Source organism: Cupressus sempervirens, chromosome 2 (genome assembly GCF_028749045.1).
Source record: "Cupressus sempervirens isolate cs-2001-9-10 chromosome 2, ASM2874904v1, whole genome shotgun sequence".
In the NCBI taxonomy this organism is placed as follows: Eukaryota; Viridiplantae; Streptophyta; class Pinopsida; order Cupressales; family Cupressaceae; genus Cupressus; species Cupressus sempervirens.
This window is the reverse complement of record NC_143119.1, coordinates 488,392,808-488,414,699: the sequence shown is the minus strand read 5'-3', so window position 1 is coordinate 488,414,699 and position 21,892 is coordinate 488,392,808. Positions and strand designations below refer to the sequence as shown.

The 21,892-nt window shown below is 33.7% G+C and overlaps 1 pseudogene; it reads right to left on the bottom strand.

Moving 5' to 3' along the window:
• Positions 1-1,364: 1,364 nt before the first annotated feature.
• Positions 1,365-4,441, bottom strand: LOC149573148 (uncharacterized; annotated as a pseudogene).
• Between the last annotated feature and the right edge of the window lie 17,451 nt (positions 4,442-21,892).

Genomic DNA, 21,892 nt, shown 5'->3' with positions numbered 1-21,892 from the left:
AATCCAAACATGGATTCAATGAAGAGATATATGTCTCTACCACTAATTAAAACTATAGAGTTCTTTGACTAAATTGATAGTTAATTAATAGTAGAATAAAAAGTTTTGACAAAAAAAGTTATCATATTCTGGACCAAAATTTTATTTTCAAGTGTAATAGCTAAAAAATTTATTGGTTAGTGTGGTATATGTAACTAGATTTAGAATACATCCTCTATCCCTCATTGTCAAAACAACCATCTCAGCATCAATGGATTTTCTATGAATACATAAACAATGAATAATTTTGCTACAATTGACAACAAATGGAACATGCAACAATCACATGGCTCATAATAGGAAGAGTTTCTATAGGCACGTGTGCATTGCATAACCTTCCAATAAGTACATTACAATTTCTTTCATTAGGAACAGGTAGGAACTGGCCATTTGGACTCTAGTGCCAATGAGAGTTGGTTGTGGGCTTCGATCTAGCCACATGCATTACATACTAGATAAATTTAAGGAGTTGGAACTTGTTCGTTGGATAGATTGGGTATAAAATTGTGTCAAATGTATTCAAATTGAAAATTCTAATTATATGTATATGTTACAAGAAAACTTGTTGAATATTGAATTTGGCTGATAGGGAATCCAATGTTCATAAAATTTGGTAGATATAACCCATCAAAAAGTACTATAACATAGAAGCTAAACATGATTGTAGTCTATTCCCTACCATTTTCATATTCAAGATGTGTAGAAAGATAGCTCCAAATGCATTCACACCTGTATAGAAGACCAATAAAATATGCAAATCCCTTAATATCCATACACAAAAAAATAAAAAAGAATAGTGGCTATGCTTTTAGAGACCCAACATATAAACTAATCACCAAACATCTCTCATCAACAACTATTAGGTTATCTTTAACTTGCTTCTAGATTTTGATTGCATGAGGAGATTCTACATTTTGGATCACATTTATGTATCTCCTTCCTCTCTTGAACATATTAATAATATATCAATTGATTCAATGGGAATGTCAAAAAAATAAATATACAAACAAAAGTGAACCCATTTAGTTGTTGGCATTAGCAAATGTTGCATTTGTCTTATACCCAGAATTTTCCAGATGTTGGATATGATAATTCGGATTTAGACTTTGTTGAGCAAGAAAAATGAAAATAAAAATTTGATTCAATTCTGATTCCAATTGACAATTTCAATTCCACCTCTTGAATGTGACTAACATATTCTCATTTTGAACCAAAATGAAAATTCAAAACTTATTCCATTTTTAGTATGACACATCTAAATTGAGAACTATGTTTTTTTCAAATGTGTTCCTACCAATTAGATTAATTTGATTTAAACCTCATTATCAACAGAATTGTAACCAAGCATATTCTATCATGCTTAACTTGACATTGATGATATCCCTTGCAGAAAAAACATTAGTCTTCCCCTCCACACATAGAGAGCTATCCACCTTGACAAATCCATGTTTGTCTATAGTGCCCACAAATTATGAATCCTTGAACCAAGATGTGCCCATTCTCTTGCCAATGCATACAAAGTGGGAATTTGCATTGATGATCTTCTCACTACTTGTAGTAAAACTTGTTGTGGTCTCAAAAATGTTGTTCAAATCAATGCGTTCGTTGAGGTGCACTTCCACTCTCTTAGACTTGAGCCATGAGAGAGCATTTCTTGATTCCTTTTCCCCCAAAAATTCAAGAAGCCTGGAGCCAGCACGGATGAGGACCACTTTTTTCTCTGAAAAATCTACTACTATCTCTCCTGCCAGTTCCACTCCAGTTGGGCCCCCTCTAATTATTAGGACTATTTTTGAATCCTTAATCTTATTATTGTCTGCAAGAAAGATATATTCAAATTAGGCAATTAATTCTTTTCTTTGTAACAACAAGATCTTAATGAAAATTTAAATAAACTTAATATTAAAAAACCACATTCAAATCCATAATTCTCATTACCCACGATTTCTCATGAATGAAAACCCCCAATTTATAAATTCTAAACCCCAAATCTAGATCATATTTGTCCATGAGATGTTTTGATTTAGAATGAGTACAAAACAAAATTCAAGAAAAAATACAATGACTATAGGATGAGCCATTCAAGCTCAAGACAGATGGTTTTAGAGTCATAAATAAGGAAGATATTTTATGTAAACATAAGCAGCTGGAAAATACAAGAAAGAGGTAGGTTGGATGATCAACTGCTAATTATTTTTTCATATTATAAAAAGAGATAAATAAAAAAATTCATTTTTTTGGGATTTGAATGGTGTGTTTTATTAGCATTAATGTTTCTATAATCTATCTTTTAACTCTTCCCAATCCTGCACTTTCTCATCCTGCTGATGGTTTATGTAGTAGTGTGATCCATTACATTGATGCTAAAAAACCTTATGTCCCTCTAAACCCTAAATCCAAATCATATTTGTCCATGAGATGTTTTGATTGGCATTGAGTGCTAAATAGAAATTTAGTGAAAACGTAAAGACAACCAGTTTAAGAAAAGATACAATGACTTTGGAATGAATCACTCAAGCTCAAGACAGATGGTTTTAGAGTCATAAATAAGGAACAGATTCTAGGTAAACATAAGAGGCTAGAAAAAACAAGAAATAGGCAGGCTAGGTGATCAATTGCTAAGCTAATTATTGTTCATCTAGTACAAAAAAAATCAATAAAGCAACTTTTTTAAATATTTGATTGTGTGTATTTTTTAACATCAATGTTTTAGATCATACTATGTGATCCATCTTTTTACTTTTTCTAATCCTATACTCTCTCATTCTGATGATGAATGGTCATGCTAAAATGTACACACAATCAAATCCAGGAAAAAATGCTTTACAAATAGATTGTAAAAGTCTGACAATATTAATTAAGAAAATAGTAGTTAAGGTGCCAAAGTTCCAAAAGGCTTAGTAGTTAGAACAATTCAAATCTAAAAAATTCTCATTTTTCTATAAAATAAATCATTTTGAAATTTTGATGATGGATGGAATTGAAGATTGACAATATGCTCACATGAACTAAATTCCTTCTATAAGTTGCGTGATTGTATTAAATGTTAATAGGTCAATCTTTTGACATAATGGCAAATGTGACAACTAATAGAATCAAATTCCCTGTATATACTCAAGAATAGGACTAATCAAATATTGTAATTTATATTCCTCTCTCAAATCATTTGACTCTCTTTGCTTTTCAAAGTTTTGCAGAAAAACATTGTAGTTCAACAATTCAAATCTAAAATAAAATCATTTGCTATAAATCAAATTGAAAATTGATGATTGTTGAAACTGAAGATTGATGATATATTAGCAAGAAATAGGTTTCTTATATATAACCAATTGTTGTAATTTATATACCTACTTCAAACTATTTGAATATATCTGCATTTCAAAAAAAATAGAAAGGATTGTAGTCTAGAAATTGAAATCTAAAAATTTATCATTTTTTGTAAATTATATTGTATCAGATTTCCACAATCCATTGCAATGTATGAATTATTTATGAATTTTATTCTTACATTCTCTTATCATGATGATGGATCACAGAATGTGATCCAAACATACACAATCAAGTCCATAAATAATTTATACAATTATATTGAAAATTGATGATGGGTGAATTGAAGATTGATGATATGTTCCCATAAATCAAATTTCCTAAAAACTCAACCACATTACTAACTAAATGTTGTAATTTATTTACCTTCCTTAAATTGGTTGAGCCTCTCTGCCTTTGTAGGAGGGCCATCATAAGCAGTTCCAGTGGTAAATAGTGCTAGATAATCATACTTCACTTGTTCCCCTGACAAAGTGATGACAACCTCCTCTATAACACCCATTACAACAAATATGAAAAGCTTCCCACTTTTCAAATACTCCTCATGTAGAAACACACTTCTTTCCCCAAAGCTTGGCTCCACCATGCATCTTAACTTCACCCATGGGATCTCAAAATAATCTTTCCTATTTGAGCAAAAACAAATCCATATGAATTGGCTTGATTTCATGTCTGCCACTAACAAAAATGAAAAAATTAAGGGAGAGTTAATCTCAAAATAATATTTCCCAACAAATTTAAACCCTACCCTGATGCTATTTTCTCTATAACTAAATGATAATAGAAAAGAAGTGGAATAAATTCAAGATGAATACACCCATCAGAGCAGATCTCGGCATGTTACGAATCCATATTGTGCTCTATGTATGTTCTCCTGCCTCTTCCTGAATATCACGAACACTAGTCCACCCAATGCTACTCCAAACATAACACTGACAACAACACAAGCCTTCTTTTTGGCACTCATTCCCTTCGAAGAAGAAGATGAAGACTCCATACCCTCCCCTATCTTTGAATCTTCTACTTCAGTTGATAGATATGGTGCAAGCATATTCCACCACAAAAGAGAAACCATTAAACATGTTTTTTGAACTTATAATTATGAACAAAAAATATGTCATGACTCATAATAGGATGATTTCATTTCCTATCATAAAACTAACTTGTAAATCTACATGTTCAGTGCGAATCTCTTTCTCTGGTCAAATAGCCCTTGTTCTTCAACTTTTGTGCGTGCGTTGAAGCTGAATATAATACAATGAAATGGGTGGCATTTTCCCTTTTTACATATTAATCTTGTGTTGGTAAAAATTTCAACCAGCATAGGCATAGATTAAAAAAAAGCCATATTTTCCCTTTCCATATTGACCAATTTAATAAATGGTCAAAAAATGACCTCAAATGTACTAGTGTTTGAATCAAATATGAATGTAACCTTTCATACCATGCTCTTGGTACTTGCTTAAATCTATACAATTCTTTGTTCAATTTGCAAACTAGGTATCTCTGATCTAGTTCAAAAAATCCCTCAAATCATTCTAGATATGTAGACTTGCTCTTCAAGTATTCCATTAAAAAATACTAACTTGACATACATTTGATATACTTTGAATTTATTGTAAGTACTATAAGCCAACAAAATTTCAACTCTTTCCAATCTATCAATAAGGGTAAAAGTCTCACCATAGTCAATTCCTTCTTCTTCAACATAACATTTGAAAAATAATATGAATTTGTTCCTCATAATTTGACCATTTTCATTCAATTTATTTATGAAAATCCACTTTATTCCAAACACATTCTTATCATTTGGTCTCAATATTAGTGTCTATGTGTTGTCTTTCTCAATCTAATCAATATCTCCATTCATAGCATTAATCAATTCTTCATTTTCAAGTGTATCTTTCATAGTTCTTGGTTCAGATATAGCAATTAAATATGTAGTATCCTTTAACATACTTCTTATCATGGCTCCATCACTTTTATCTCCAATGATTTTATCATATGAATGGTTCCTTCTCATATATTTTGCTAGCACAAGTTTTGTACTTTGATTTTGAGCATTATCTTCAACTAGTTAGGGTTCACCATCCTACTTGGGTTATTCTATCTATAACTTGAGTGTTGTAGGTTGATGCTCAGTGGCTCTATGTTGTTTCTTTGTTATTACACAAGAAGCATCTTCATAGACATACACAATTTTTCTATAATCATTTGGTTCCTTTTTCCTTTCCTCATTGTTCTTGTGTGCAAACTTATCAATTCTTATATTTGTACTTTCAATAATTGTGTTGGTAGCCTTGTTCAAATATTTATAGGCCTTTCCCTTAGAGGAATAACAAAGGAAAATACCTTCATCAATTTTAGAATCAAATTTATCATTCCTTGCATCTTTATGATTGCAAAATCTACTTCCAGAGATCTTGAAATAATTCATAGTAGGTGTATGGCTATACTAGAGTTCATAAGTTGCCTTGTTTGTTTATTTCTTTAGTTGAACTCAATTGAGAATGTAAAGTATAGTGCTAATGGCTTTTCTCCAAAAAAATTTGAAGAATTTCTTTTTCAATAAGTTATTCTTGCACAATCAAGAATTGATATATTCCTTCATTCAATGATCCTATTTTTTGTGGTGTCCTTAGCGCTAACAACTACATCATAATACCATGATCAACAAAAAAGTTAGTGAATTGAATAGACATAAACTCACCACCACTATCAGATCTTAAATATTCAATTATTTACCAGTGTCTTTTTCAACTCTAGCTTTATACCATTTGAACACATCAAAAGAATGTGACTTCAACTTCATGAATATTATCATCTTCATCCTAGAATAATCATCAACAAACAATATAAAATATCTATTATTATAATAGCTTTCTACTCTCATTTGGACCACACAAATTAGTATGCACTAATTCTATAGTCATTAAAAATATGTGTCTTACTTGAAAAACTTGACTTGGGCATCTTAACGACCTGACATTGTTTGCAGATAGTATTCTCATGTTTATTTAAATTTGGTAAGCCTCTAACTCCTCTCTTTCTACTAAATTTTAGTATATTCTCAAAATTGACATGACATAGCCTTTTGTGCCACAACCACACATATTCAACTTTTACAAACAAGCATTTATCATTTGTAGGATCAAGATAAAATAGATTACCTTTTGTTTTCTCACCAGTTCCAATCAGATTACCATCATCATTATCATAGATCTTGACTTTCCTATTCTAAAATTCCAACTTGTGATCTGTATTATTCAATTGAGCAACAATCAATAAATTATATGACAGTCCTTGCACCCAATATGCATCATCACATTTGATTTTGAAATTCAACATAAATGAACCTCTACCTTTCACTAGACATGGAATAACATTCCCTAATTTAATATTTCCACCATTAGATTCTTCCAATTTGTCAAACTTACTAGGATCATGAATCATATTATTTGTGCATCCACTATTAATGATCCATGTATCATTCTTACTAACATGTGGAATAAGTGCTTTATCATTCTCATACCTTTCCTCATTAGGGTTTTTTTAAAGAATAACATACACCAATTCCACTCCATTATTATCATATTTAGTTTTTGACTCTCTGTGATCTTCGTCAATAATGTTACATGGTTTATTCTCTTTGTCCTTGTAGTATTTGATCTTTCTTTACTTGTGATACTTCTTAGCATTTCTATATTTCTTGTCATCCCTATAGTTGTTAGGACATCTTGCAACAAAGTGACCAAATCCATTACATTTGAAACATATTAGAGGTAATTTACCATTTAATTTATCTTTACCTCCTAGTAACCTCCTTGCAAGAAACACTTCAATGTCATCAATATCATCTTTTAATTATGGATCAATTTCATCTTTAGTTCTCTTTTCATTCATTGAACTACCAATCATTAGTGAAGTCTTGAAACCATTCCCAAGCATAGGTACACTATTACCAAAATTTCTTAATTCAAATGAACAACTAAACCATCAAGAGTAATGACATCGCCATGCATAGCCAAAACTTCTAAATTGAAGAAAAATTAATAGCATAGATAGGTAAGAGAGTTCTGAGAACCTTAATTATTACTTTAATAAAATGGATGACTCCTCCAATAGCTTTGATTACACTTACAACTTACTTGATTTGATCCACATATTGCACAACATTCTCACCCTTCTTAGTTCTCATGTCATCATATTTTCCTCTAATAATTTCTACCCCAACTCTTAGTACATTCTCATCTACACCATGTACAAGTGTTGACTTGTCCCAAATTTCTTTATCATTAGCATAGTTCTTGATATAATCAAACTCAACATCATTTATAGAAGACACAATCTCAATAATTAGACTATTATGCTCTTTCTTTGGTGACATATCTTTCATATTCATAAGAGGGGTATGAGAAACATATACATTTTCAAGTGAATGTAAAGTATTGTCTCCAATTCTAGATACATGTAATATCATCCTATTTTTCAACAAGGAGAAGTTCTCCTTGTTTAGCTTTGGTACCTCTCTCTTATACATTTCTAGATCTTTAGCTCAAGTCCTTTCAAACTTCTTCCTCCAAGCACTCAACTCTAATACTAATTATTAGATATATAAGAAGTGGGGTGAATCTATTATATCTAATCATCCTATATATATTTAAAACAATACAGTACCAACCAAACTTTATAAAATTTCTCAACAATAACTCCATAATCACATTGAACTTCACCAGAAGCGATGGCTAGAAGGGGATTATTTAAACATTATTGTGCTTATTTCCCATAATTATTGTGAAGGCAGCAAGGTTTCTTACTCAATTATCAACAAAGGATTTGGTACAGATGTGTTGTTTATGTGGATGAATTACCTTTACAATAAAGCTAATTTAAAGGAACTTATTCATTTTGATGTGAAAAATGCAATGGAAGAGAGGATTCATTAATTATGTTGTTTTAAATGAAGGCTATTGTGGCATTAATAATGGGTTTATTAGTTTTTCAAGGGAGTGCTTTCTCATAATTTCCCTATTTTCTTAGCATGCATTTTGGGTGTTTTTGGAAAGATATTTTTGTTGTGAAGTGTTGTATATTTTTTGAGATTTCTCTTTCTTCCTTTGAGGAACAAGATGGATGGTGACCCACGGAGGCAGGAGCCTAGGAACTATGAATACTAGAAGGAGAAGGTTTTAGTTTGGAAAATTCTTCAAAAGGGTAATATTACCATTTACCTTGAGAAAATGCATGGTTTTAAACCTCATATTACTAAGGAATTCTTTAAGAATTGATTGGCAGAGAAAGTGTCTTTGCATGGGGTTATTAGGTCTCTATCTAAGGAGGTCATATCTAAAATAACATGACTTCCAATGGTGTGAATTAAATTTAGAAAAGAGAAAAAAATCCAAATACTGCACTTTAGAAATTCCTAAAAGCCCTTGATGAAGAAAAAAAATTGGTGAAGGAGGGGGACTTATTTGATCTTCACTAGATTAAGGATATTTGTAAAGATGTGTTATTATGAATTTGTGAATACTTCATTATGGATGGGCAATAAAAATGTGTGCATAATTTTCACTTTTAAAAAAATCACTTTAGATCAAGCATAAGGTTTTTTTCCATTTTATTTGAAGCATTCTATGTTAGAAAACATAAGGGCTCACATAACAGGGCTCAAAACCATTTTTTTAGATGGAGAGAGGGAGAGGGAGAGGTCAGGGGAGCATACGGGAAGCATTTGTTCAAAATTCAAACCTAGTTTTGAGTGGGAGTCCTCAAGGAGGAGGATCTCAGAAACTAGGTATGAAGGAGGGTTTTCAAGTAGAGTGTGGATAGACAAAAAATGGGGATGGGGATCCATGTGCTGATGGTAAAGTCTAGATCAAGCCAAAAAAGCAACCCAATGTGATTAGGCCAGGGAATCTTCCAGTGAAATGGGCCTCACTCTTCGGTGTCAAACCATCTGGTAAGTCATCTTTCCCTCCGATTAAGATTGTATCAAGTCTGGCAAAGGGATCATGCATGATTACTATTTTAGACAAATTAGTTGATCATGGCATAGCTTTGATGGCATCCATGCTGGTTGGAAAGTTTATCAGTCAAAGACCAAACATTGATGTGGTGTAGTCCCTCATCTTGAAGGAATGGAATCTTAAAGGTTAGGTTAGTATTACTATGATGGCAAAGGGGTTTCTCTATTTTGACTTTACCTATAATGAGGACATGGATAATATTCTATGTGAAGGCCTCTGGAGTATAGGATGGGCAAATCCGGTGTTGTAGAAATGGTCTTCAAAATTGGACTTAAATGAATCTTTTTTTCAACAAGCTCCACTATGGGTTAGACTCCCTGAGCTGCCTTTGGAATTTTGGAAGAAGGATTTTTTTAAGGCTATGGCTAGTTCCTTTGGAGAACTATTATCAATTGATCCTATTACTGCTTCTAAGAGTAGACTTACCTATGCAAGGATATGCATAGAAGTAAGGGAAGGGGATGATATGCTAGAAGTGTTGTGCTTCGAGTCTAAGCTTGGCACTCACATATAGTAGATGGACTATGAGAGTGTACCTTGTGGTTGCTATCATTGTTTTAAGACTGGCCATAAAGCTTTTCAATGTCCAAAAGTGAAGATGGACAAGAAGAAGAAGTCTCTCCCTTCCTCTTATCTCAATAGGGACAAGAAAATTTGGAAGAGGAAGACCACCAGCATAGGCCACAAGGATGATCCTATTATGGTTGGTCAGAAGGATAGAGAAGTTAAGAAGGATGTTACACATAAATCAACATCTTCTACTGCAATAGCTTGGACCAAAGATAAGAAGGATTTTCCCCATTCTGAAGAGCATGCCTAGAAAACTTCAAATGGTGAAGCATCTACAGATCTAAAGGAAAAGCCAGAGGCAAATGTCATAGAAGGAAAACAAGTTGACTTTCATGAGTCAGAAGACTCTTAGATTGTGGAAGGGGCAAAAAATTTGCAATAGGTAAAGCTTGTGGTTAAAGATTTCAAGGGAGCTCCTTAGTAGATTATGAAGGAAGTAGATCTAGAAGGGATCCCTAGGTCTGAAGGGAGAAGTGTTTTGGCTGCCAAAGATGAAGAAAAGGATAGAGTTAATAAGGATATAATTATCTATCAAGACTCGAAGGATAATTTTGTTTCCTCTAGAGTAGGAGTTGAAAGTGTTGTGGAGAACAAGAAAGAAGTTTTGGTGAGGGTGCTCGATGATTGGGAGGATCCTCCTAGAATTCCAAAGAAAGCTCAAATAGTATCTAGGTCTTTGGACTCTATTTTGGAAAGACAAGCTTTTCTTTCCCCTAAGCCTAGGAAGAATTTTTTTAGAGAATGCTCTTTCACCTCTCTGGTGGAGACTAGATGTAGCTAAAAACTAGATGTGGGAATAGTAGCTAGAAAAGGTAGAAAAATATAGAAGTGAACTAGAGAGGAGGAGACCAAAAGATGCTTGGTGAATGGGCACCAAAGAACTCTTTAGGAGTGTTCCAAGAATGGAAAATGAAGATAATATCATGGAATATAAGGGGCTTAAATAGAGCCCACAAATAGGAAATTATAAGGAATTTTATTAGAGATCAAAGACCTGATATTTTTATGATCCAAGAAACTAAGATGAAAAAGGAATCTCTAAGGAAAATTAAGTTTAGTAGCATGATGAGTGGGGAGGCTTTAGATGCAGAGGGTGCCTCTGGTGGTCTGCTGACCCTATTTAATACCAAGCATTTCAGAGTTGAAGTAGTGTTTAATGAGGGTAATATTATCCTCTTTCATGTTCATCATATTCAATCCATTTAAAATTGGTTTTTTCTAAATTTATATGCTCCTAACAATAAAAGAGACAGAAAAAATCACTGGACTAAAGTAGGAAACTTGGTGCAAAGTAGTAATTTAAAGAAAGGTATCATTATGGGAGATTTCAACACTCCTATTGTGGATGGGGAGAAGATGGGTGGTTTGATCTCAGACTAAGAAACTAAACAAGACCTCTCTAGCTTCATCAATGGTTTGGCTTTTTTGGATCTAGATCTTATGGGAGGTGCCTTTGCTTGGTCAACAAACACTTGAGGCAGGGCTGCATTCAGGTCAAATTGGACAAAACTTTAATCTCCCCTAATTGGTTGAAGTCTTTCTCTTGTAGGTTATCTCTCCTGCCTAGAGTGTGATCTGATCTTTCTCCTATCTCCCTCTTAGTTTCTCCTATAGAACCTAGAAGGAAACCCACCTTTAGATTTGAAAAAATGTGGACTTCTCATCCTAATATTTTGGATAAAGTCAAATTTTGTTGGGGTTTAGAAGTGGAAGGCACTGCTATGTTTAGATTTGCTAGGAAACTAAGTAATGTTAAGAGAATGGTTAAAGTTTGGAATAAGACTGATTTTGGCCATATGTTTCATGAGAAAGATGTCTTGTCTAACAACTTATTTCTTTTCAAGCCTCTATTCAACAAGACAGGTATGATGAGCTTAATAGGGAGGCTGAGTTGTCTATTCTTACAGACTTACATAATATCATTAGCAAAGAGGAGAAGTTTTGGAGGCAAAGATCTAGGGTCAACTAGCTTAAAGATGGTGATTAGAATTCAAAGTTCTTTCATCTAACCACCCTCAAGCATAGAGCTAATAACAAAATTGTTGGCATCATGAAAGGGTAGGATCTACTAACTAAGGAGAAGGAAATATCAGCTAAAGCTATCTCCTTCTTCTCTTCTCTCTTTTCTTGGGCTCCTCTTCTATCAAAAGTGGACCAAGAAGACTTGGTTGTTTCTAATCCTTAGATAATCCAACCTCATCATAATTTAATGCTTTGAGCCATTCCTTTTGCTATTGAAGTTCATGAAGCTCTCGTTTCCTTGCGTATAGATAAATCTCCTAGCCCTGATGGGTTCCCTACCTTATTTTTTTAGATGTATTGGTAGGTGGTGATGGATGATGTGGTGAAGGTAGTTCAAGAATTCTTTGGAGCCAGGATTATTCTTAAGTAGATTAGCTCCACTTTTCTGGTCTTCATCCCTAAGGTGCCCAGGGCTAACTCTTTGGACAATTTTAGACCTATTAGCTTGTGCAATTCCTTTTACAAGATTATCTTGAAGGTTCTTACCTCTAGGTTGCTCAAGCTCCTCCCTTTGATTATATCATTGCAACAAACAATTTTTGTCCTAGGCAGATATATTTTAGACTTGATCATGATGGTGCACGAAGTGATCTACTCTATGGAAGCTAGAAAATAAGATGGGATACTACTTAAATTGGACCTATCTAAAGCCTATGACTGAGTTGATTGGAATTTTTTTGACATGGTGCTCAAGGCTTTTGGGTTTGATTTAAAAGTTAATAAACTAATATCTCAACTTGTCTCTACTTCCTCTCTTGTTGTGTTGGTTATGGAGCTCCTTTAGATTTTTTCAAACCCACAAGAGGATTGTAGTAGGGGGATCCTCTCTTGCCAATACTCTTCATTATCCTGGTTGAATGTATGGGAAGGCTTATTGAGAGAAAGAGGAAAGAAGGTAGAATCAAAGGGATAAAACCTTCCTCTAAAAGTGATCGTTTCTCACATTAGCATTTCATTGATGATACTATATATGGGGGCGAGAGGGGGGGTGGCGGGTGGGGGGGAGGCTTCTATGAAGGAGGGAAAAGCCATGAAGGATGTCCTGGATATCTACTCTAGAGGGTTGGGCCAACTAATTAACTATGAAAAGAGCTCTTTATATTTTATTAATACCCTAGAGGATAGAAAGAGGAAAATTTATAGGATTCTAGGTTGTAATGTGGGAAAGTTTCCTTTTACCTACCTTGAGCTTCCTTTGGGTTTGATTCCTCTTGACTCCTTCTGGAATGGTATTGTGGATGGGTTCAACAAAAAGCTTGTTGGCTAGAAAGTAGCTATTCTTAGTCAAGTTGGCAAATGTCAGCTAGTTAAATCCACCCTTTAGAATTTTCCACTATATGCTTTAAGCCTCTTTGTGATTATAGTTAAATTCATAGAGAGGATTGAGAAAATTTAGAGGGATTTTTTATGGATAGGAGTTGAAGGGAAAAAAAGATACCCACTAGTTGCCTGGGACAAAGTCTATCTCCTTAAGAATAATGGAGGTCTTGGCATAAGGAAGCTTACTCATCTTAATAAGGCTCTTTTCGGAAAGCAATTATGACATATCTTCAATAGCACTTGGGAATGGAGAGACATCTTGTTCAACAAGTACATTAAGAGGCCTTCTATTTAGCTTACCCTTTTTAGCAAGGACATTCCTAGAGGATCAGCTATCTAGAATGGCCTTCTAAAAGTTAGGGACTTGGCAAACGCAAAAGTATCTTGGAAATTGGGGAATGGGGAGGATATCTAGTTTTGGTCTAATAGTTAGCTTATTCAGAGCCCCCTAATGAAAAATCTTGTCTATGATGTTTGGACAAACCATTGTATTCAACTTTTTGAGCTGAAAGTATGCAACTATAGGAATGACCAGGGTTGGATAGATCTATCTATAATCTCTAATGATCTAAATCCAATCATCTTAATGTTAAATTTAATCACTCTCAACAACAAGAGAGATGAAATGATCTAGGGGGACAACTCTAGTGGAAACTACTTTGTTTCTTTTGGGTATATGGCTCTTTGGAGCTTAAAAGAGAAGCCTCATTGGTCAAAAGCTTGGATCCCAGGCCTCACTCCTAAAATTAATATTTTTTATTGGCTGGCCTTACTAGAACAAAATTCTCACTTAGGATAACCTTATAAAAAGAGGATAGATTTTGTCAAGCAGATGTAGTTTATGTAAGAACCAGCTAGAAAGAGGCAACCACTTGTTCATTCACTGTTCCTTCTCTAGGGAGGTCTAGGACTTCCTGAACCAAGACTTAGGGATTAGCTAGTGCATGTCAGATAATCTCCTAAAAAAATTTTGCCAATAGAAATCCTTTTTCAAAACCCCTATTTTGTAGGAATTAGGAACCTGGATCTTACCCCACAACTATTGGAGCATATGGAAGGAGAGAAATAATAGAATCTTTGGAGACAAAGAGGAGCCAACCATTGTTCTCAGGAAGAAGATTCACAAAAATATAAAGGAAAACTACCTAGTAAGGAAGGGGGGAGATATCAAAGTGGGTGGTAGGAAATGGAGAAGGAAAAAGAAAGAATGTTAAAAAGATAGGAAGCCAAGTGGCTTCTCCCCCAAGAAGGATGGCATAAAGCCAATTTTGATGGGGCCTCTATGGGAAATCTTGGCTCCTTGAGATGTAGAGGCATAATTAGGAATAAATTTGAGGATAGATTAGTAGCCTTCTCTCTCCTACTGGGATTCCAAACTAATCACTTTGCGGAAGCAAGTGTGGCCTACCATGTGGTGAAACTCACTTTTGAAGTTGGAGTTACTAATCTATGGCTTGAAGGGGACTCGAATAACATTATTAATTTTTTTAATGGAAAAACTGATTATTTGTGGTCAATTGGAAATCTTATTGATGAGACACATGAGACTCTTGCTAAATTTGATAGAGTCCATGTCACTCACATTGTTTGGGAAGCAAACCCAATGGAAGATTGGTTCATAAATAAAGGTGTCCAATCTGACCAAAAAATGACCTGTCAACTGGGAAAGAGTTTTCCAGTGGATGTTAAGAGCCTGATCGAGCTAGATAAGATCCAAGGGAGTGTTGGATACAATTATTCAAATTGTGTGTTGTCTTTGATGTCACACAAATGTCATATCAATCATCAGATAGTGTCTACCAAGCTCAAAAGGTTAGCAAGGAAAATGACAGTATCTACCGAGCTCAAAAGGTTAGCAAGGCAAAGGATAGTGTTTATTGAGCTTAGATGGTTAGTGAGGCAAAATGATAGAATCTACTGAGCTCACTCGGTCATCAAAGGAAATGTGACTGAAGTAGTTCTTAGTGAGCTCACTCATTCATCAAAGGAGATGTGACTGAAGTAGTTCTTATTGAGCTCACTTGGTCATCAAAAGAAATGAGGTAGAAGTAGTTCTTACCAAGCTCTCATGAAGGAATTTAGTTCTTACCGAGTAAACTTGACAACCAAAAGATTTTATAGATATTACAATGCTAACCAAGTCAAGAAGGTTAACTCAGGAAATTTTTGGAAGCAGTATTTACCGAATAGGGTGGTCTAGTAAAGGATTTCACGATTTTATGAAATAACATTTATTTGTTGAGAGGAATATCTATAGCTAACTAATGTATGGTTTATTGGTAAATGTAACATGTAAATGGGCTGACTTGACAATCTGAATGGTATAAGTAAGAGGTCAAGTCATGAATTCTAAGTGGATGGGGAAAATGGAATTAATGTAATATGAAGATTGATTATTGTGGATGCGAATTTGAAGGATGATCAAAGATCATTGAGGAGCAGAAAGTCTTATTTAATCAAGGAGGATCTAATGATGCTGAACAGAGACCTATAACCAACAAATTTAGTTGAATCTTGTTTAGGTCAATTCATTGTTGCTTTCTAACCATTGTAGCAGTGATTTCAAATATCTTAAAAAAGTTTGTTTAACAACCATTTTGTAAATCCTCTAACAAAGTGAATGTTCAATTGAATTGTTTTAAAGACCTTTAGCAAGGCCACTCCTAATGGGGTGATCAAAATCCTCTAACAAGGTCACACCTAATAGTGTGCATTGTAACCTTTAACATGGTTGGCTCCTAACAGGGTTCACTTCAGAAGGGTGAAAAATTGGTGACTAGTTACTTGGCGGTTTTTCCCATATTGGTTTTCCATGTTAAATTTGGTCTCTCTTGTGTTTATTTTGTTTTCAGTTACATGCATGATTGCCTAAAAAATAAGTAATAATTTAATTTACCGAGTTATAAAATTTGTTTACCAAGTATCAATAGTAACTAGATCTTTAAGACATCTAAGGGATCTGATGATTAATTTTTGTAAGTAACTAATTCACCCCCCACCCCCCTCTCAATTACCCTATCTTTATTCCAACAATTGGTATCAGAGCTATTGGTGCTTATAGGAAAAGATTTTAAGGATCTAAGAAAAAGATCAAGATGTCTTACAAAAGGGAAATTCCAAGACTTAATAGGGACAACTTCTTAGCATGGAAATGATTGATGAGGCTTCATCTGGCTTCTATTGGTGATACAGGGCTGAAGTACTTTGATGAAAAATATGAAGAACCTATTGGTACATTATCTGTCAATGATATTGCTAAAAATAAGACTCACAATAACATGATGATAGATATAGCATCTACTTTGAGTTATGAAGAGTTTGATCACATCAAGGATTGCAAAACTACCTTTGAAATGTGGAACAAGCTAAAAGAAATCTATGGAGAAGATGATAATGTGAGAAGAGCCAAAGTAGAAAGTTTGAGAGAACAATTTGATCAAATGAGGATGAGAGAGGATGAAAAGATTGCAAAGTATGTTGAAAGGATTAAAGCATGTGTTAGTGCAATCAAAGCATCTAGAGGAGATATTAGTGAAGAGATAGTTATAAGTAAAGTTCTTAGAACTCAACTTCCCATTTATGCAATTAGAGTCTTTTCAATTCAAGAAAGGAGATGTGAGGCAAATCATAAAATAAATTTAGAGGCCATAGTTGGAAGATTAATTACATTTGAGCCAGACAACTATGAAAATTATGTTCTAGCTAACAAAAATGTTGAATCAACATTTGAAGCCAAGCTTTCACTCAAAGAAAAAGGGAAAAAGATGAAAGATCCACAATTAGACAATGATGAAGAATCACAAAAAAGTTCAGACAGTGATCTTGAAGTGGTTGAAGCTCTACTAGTAAGAACATATTCAAGAGGCAAAGGGAAATACAAAGGTAAGGTTCCTCTAATCTACTTTTCTTGGGAAGAAATTGGACATATTGCTGCTAGGTGCCCAAATAAGCAGAACAAAGATGAGAAGAAAGGTCACACATACAATGGCAAGAAAGACTTCAAATCATTCAAGGATAAAGGTAAGAAAACATGTTTTATGGCTAAAGATTCTAATGATTTTGATGATGAAGAAGAAGATGAAATTGTCTACATTGATGTGAAAGATGAGTCTGATAATGATGAGGAAATGGCACTCATTTCTCATATGAGCAGAAATGATACATGGATCATAGATAGTGGTTGTTCTCATCACATGACTGGTAATAAAACTAAGTTTGAATACTTTGAAGACTATGATGGTGGTAGTGTAAGATTTGGTAACAATGAACTTTGTTGTATAAGAGGAAAAGGAAGAATCTCACTAACTAGGGAACTTGTATGTGATAATGCATACTAGGTAGAAGGATTAAAGCATAATTTGTTGAGTATGGCATAGCTACTCAATAATGCATTCAAAGTAGAATTTATGCATGGAAAAGAAATATTTCTAGATGGCAAAGGAAAGCTGATTGGATTAGGCACACAAACAAAAGGTAACTTATTTTATCTTGAACTTGGTGAATGTTCATGTTTCATTGCTCAAATTGAAGAAAGTTGGTTATGGCATAGGAGGTTGTGTCATGTAAACTTTGAAAATGTAATAAAAATAAATAAATTTTGAAAAGTAAGAGATATCCCTAACATAAAGAAACCTAAGGTTGGTCTATTCAAGAATTATCAAATTGGTAAAATGGGAAAGACTAGTTTTAAAAGAAAGAACTATCAGACTAAAGAAGTTCTAGAAATTGTGCATACTGATTTGTGTGGACCTATTGGCATTGAAAGTTATATGGGTGAAAAATTCTTCATTCTGTTTGTTGATGATTATTCAAGAATGATGATTGTCATGTACCTAAGAGAGAAATCAAAAGCATTTGAAAAGTTCAAATAGTATTTGGCTAGAGTAGAAAAGGAAACAGACAAGAGACTGAACTACTTAAGGTCTAACAGAGGTGGTGAATTCATTTCACATGAGTTCAATAACTTTTGCATTGAAAGGGAAATCAAAGGATAGGTTTCAACACTTAGAACTCTTGAACAAAATGGAATAGCAGAAAGAAGGAATAGATCTATCATGGATTGTGCAAGAATCTTAATGTTTGAGAAAGGCATTCCTATCAAATGCTGGAAGGAAGCTATCAGCATTGCAGTTCATACCTTAAACTGAGTACAATTCAAAAAGGACTCATTCAAAATGCCCTATGAGTTGTGGTATGGCTACAAACCTAATGCAAGTTATCTAAAAATATTTGGAAGCAAATGTTACATTTTGTAAGAATCTAGAAATAGTAAATTTGATGTAAAAAGTGATGAAGGAATATTTTTGGATACTCTTAGAAAATCAAAGTGTATAGATGTTTGAACTTATCTACTCACAAAGTCATATAAAGTGCACATGTGAAAGTTGATGAGTTTGCAAAAAGAATAGAAGAAGAAAGAAAAAAGGAACCTAAAGACTACTGAAGATTTGTTCACATTGAACCTGATACAATGCCAAGTATACCTATTAATTAGAAATCCTCAACTCCAAAGTCTTCATTAATTGAGTCACCAAAAGTTCAAACCGAGTCAATACCTACCAAGCTGCAAGAACTCGAGTTGTAGATAGAAGCTATAGAGTTGGCGTTTATCGAGCCTGAGCAACCAGAATCAGAACCAAAAGTTGAGACACAGAAGGATAACAATGCAAGTCATTCAAAAGGCAAGGAGCCTGTGTTAGCCAAGTATGTTAGAAAGCATCATGCACCAGATTAGATCATTGGAGATAAATAAAAAGGAACAATGACAAGAAGTAAGTTGAAAGACACTTGTTTACTTGCTAATTTTGAACCTAGAAATGTCAAAGATGCACTAGACAGTGAAAGTTGGATTGAAGCTATGATAAGAGATAGAAAAGATAGAGAAAATAAAACATGGACTCTTGTACCAAGACCCAAAGACAAAAATGTAATTGGAACAAAGTGGGTATTCAGAAACAAACTAAATGAAGATGTTAAGGTATCAAGGAACAAAACTAGACTAGTATGCAAAGGATACTGTCAAGAAGAAAGTGTAGACTATGGAGAAAATTTTTCTCCTATTGCAAGATTGGAAGGTGTTAGAACCTTACTTGCATATGCTGCATTCAAAGGATTCAAATTTTATCAGATGGATGTAAAGTCAACATTTCTCAATGGGATATTGGATGAAGAGGTTTACATTGAACAGCTTGAAGGTTTTGTTGATCCAAATAAGGACATGGTTTGCAAATTGTGTAAAGCATTATATGGTCTAAAACAAGCCCCTAGAGCATTGTATGAAAGATTGCATAACTATCTTATTCAGATTGGTTTTCAAAGAACTAATGACAACAATAGTTTGTACATAAAGGAAGGATTAGATAATAAGACTGTTTTAGCAGAAATATTTGTAGATGATACTTTGTTCATAGGAAATGATGATCTTTGCAAATAATTTTTAGAACAAATGAACAAGGAATCTGAAATTTCAATGTTTGGTGAAATAAAATTCTTTGTTGGTCTTCAAATTCAATAGAATAAGAATGTCATCTACATCATTCAATCTAAATAAATCAAGGAGATACTGAAAAAGTTTGGCATGGAAGACTACAAACCAGTTGGGACTCCTATGTGTACTGGATTAAAAATAACCAAGGATGATGAATCAAAGGAAGTGGATCAGACATTGTATAGATCCATGATTGGAAAGTTGCAATATGTAGTGCACACAAGACTAGACATTGCCCTTGCAGTAGGAATTGTAGCAAGATTCTCAGCAAAACCAAAAGAAAATCACATGATGGCAATCAAAAGGATCATGAGATACCTGAAAGGAACTGAAGAATATGGATTATGGTATCAACTTGGATGAAATTTGGATTTAAAGGTGTTCACTGATATAGATTGGGTAGGAAATATTGATGACAGAAAGAGCACAAGTGGATGAGCTTTCTTTCTTGGAAAAAGGTTGGTTTCTTGGACAAGAAAAAAGTAGAATTGTACATCTCAATCCATAACAAAGGCTGAATATGTTGTAGCAGTAGTAAATTGCTCAAACATTGTGTGGTTTAAACAATTATTGGAAGGTATGAAGTAAAAAATCAAAGAACCTGTTGTTATGTTTTGTGGTAACACAAGTGCAATTAACATCTCCAAGAATCCAGTGATGCATTCAAAAACCAAGCATATTGCCATAAAGTATCACTTTGTTAGAGAATTGGTACAAGAAAAGGAAATAAAACTGGAATATGTCCATACAAAGGAACAAATTGCTGACATATTCACAAAGCCTTTACCTAAGGATGCATTCTTGTATCTAAGAGGTAATTTAGGGGTCATTCCCCTATCTAAAGTTCACTAAAATACAGCTTTAGTGATCCACCAATAGAAACAGAATTGAAAATCTATCAGTTGATGTAGAAAACCAATGAAAACATTGCATATGAATCAGTACATCACGTACAATGCTATTCAGCTACTTTGAGTTGTCTTTGGCATGTGTTTTCAAAGAGGGAGAGTATACTATCATATCTTTTTGTAATTTGCAAAATATAAAAGTTTGTATAAAAGGGAGAGATTATTATGAAAGAGGGAGTTTGTTGTATTTAAAAAGAAAGTAAAGTATTCTGTTAGTAAAATACTTCTTTTCAAATTTCATTCTGTTATGACATGTTGCATTACCATCAATGTGAAATAGGGAGATTGTTGGATACAATTGTTCAAATTGTGGGTTCTCTTTGATGTCACACAAATGTCATATCAATCATCAAATAGTGTCTACCAAGCTCAGAAGGTCAGTAATGTAAAGGATAGTATCTACTAAGCTCAAAAGGTTAGTAAGGCAAAGGACAATGTTTACTAAGCTCAAATAGTCAACAATGAAAAATGACATAATCTATTGAGCTCACTTAATCATCAAAAGAAATGTGACTAAAGAAGTTCTTACTAAGCTCACTCAGTCATCAAAGGAGATGTGACAGAAGCAGTTCTTACTTCGCTCACTTGTTCATCAAAAGAAATGAGGCTGAAGCAGTTCTTACTGAGCTCTCCTGAAGGAATTCATTTCTTATCGAGTAAACTTAGTAGCCAAAGGATTTTATAGATATTGTAATGCTAACCAAGTTAAGAAGGTTAACTCAAGAAATTTTTGGAAGTAGTATTTACCAAGTAAGGTCAGCCAATAAAGGATTTCACTATTTTATGAAATAATGTTTATTTGTTTAGAGTAATATCTATAGCTTACTGATGTATGGTTTATTGGTAAATGTAACATGTAAATAGGCCAAATTGACAATCTGAATGGTATAAGTAAGAGGTCAAGTCACAAATTCTAAGTGGATGGGGAAAATGGAATTAATGTAATATGAAGATTGATTATTGTGGAAGCGAATTTGAAGGATGATTAGAGATCATTGAGGAGCAATAGAGCCATATTTAATTAGTGAGGATCTAATGATACTGAATAGAGACTTGTAACTAGAAAATTTAGTTGCATCTTGTTTAGGTCAACTCATTGTTGCTTTCTAACCATTGTAGCAGTGATTTCAAATCTCTTAACAGAGTTGGTTTAACAGTAATTTTGGAAATCCTCTAACAAGGTGATAGTT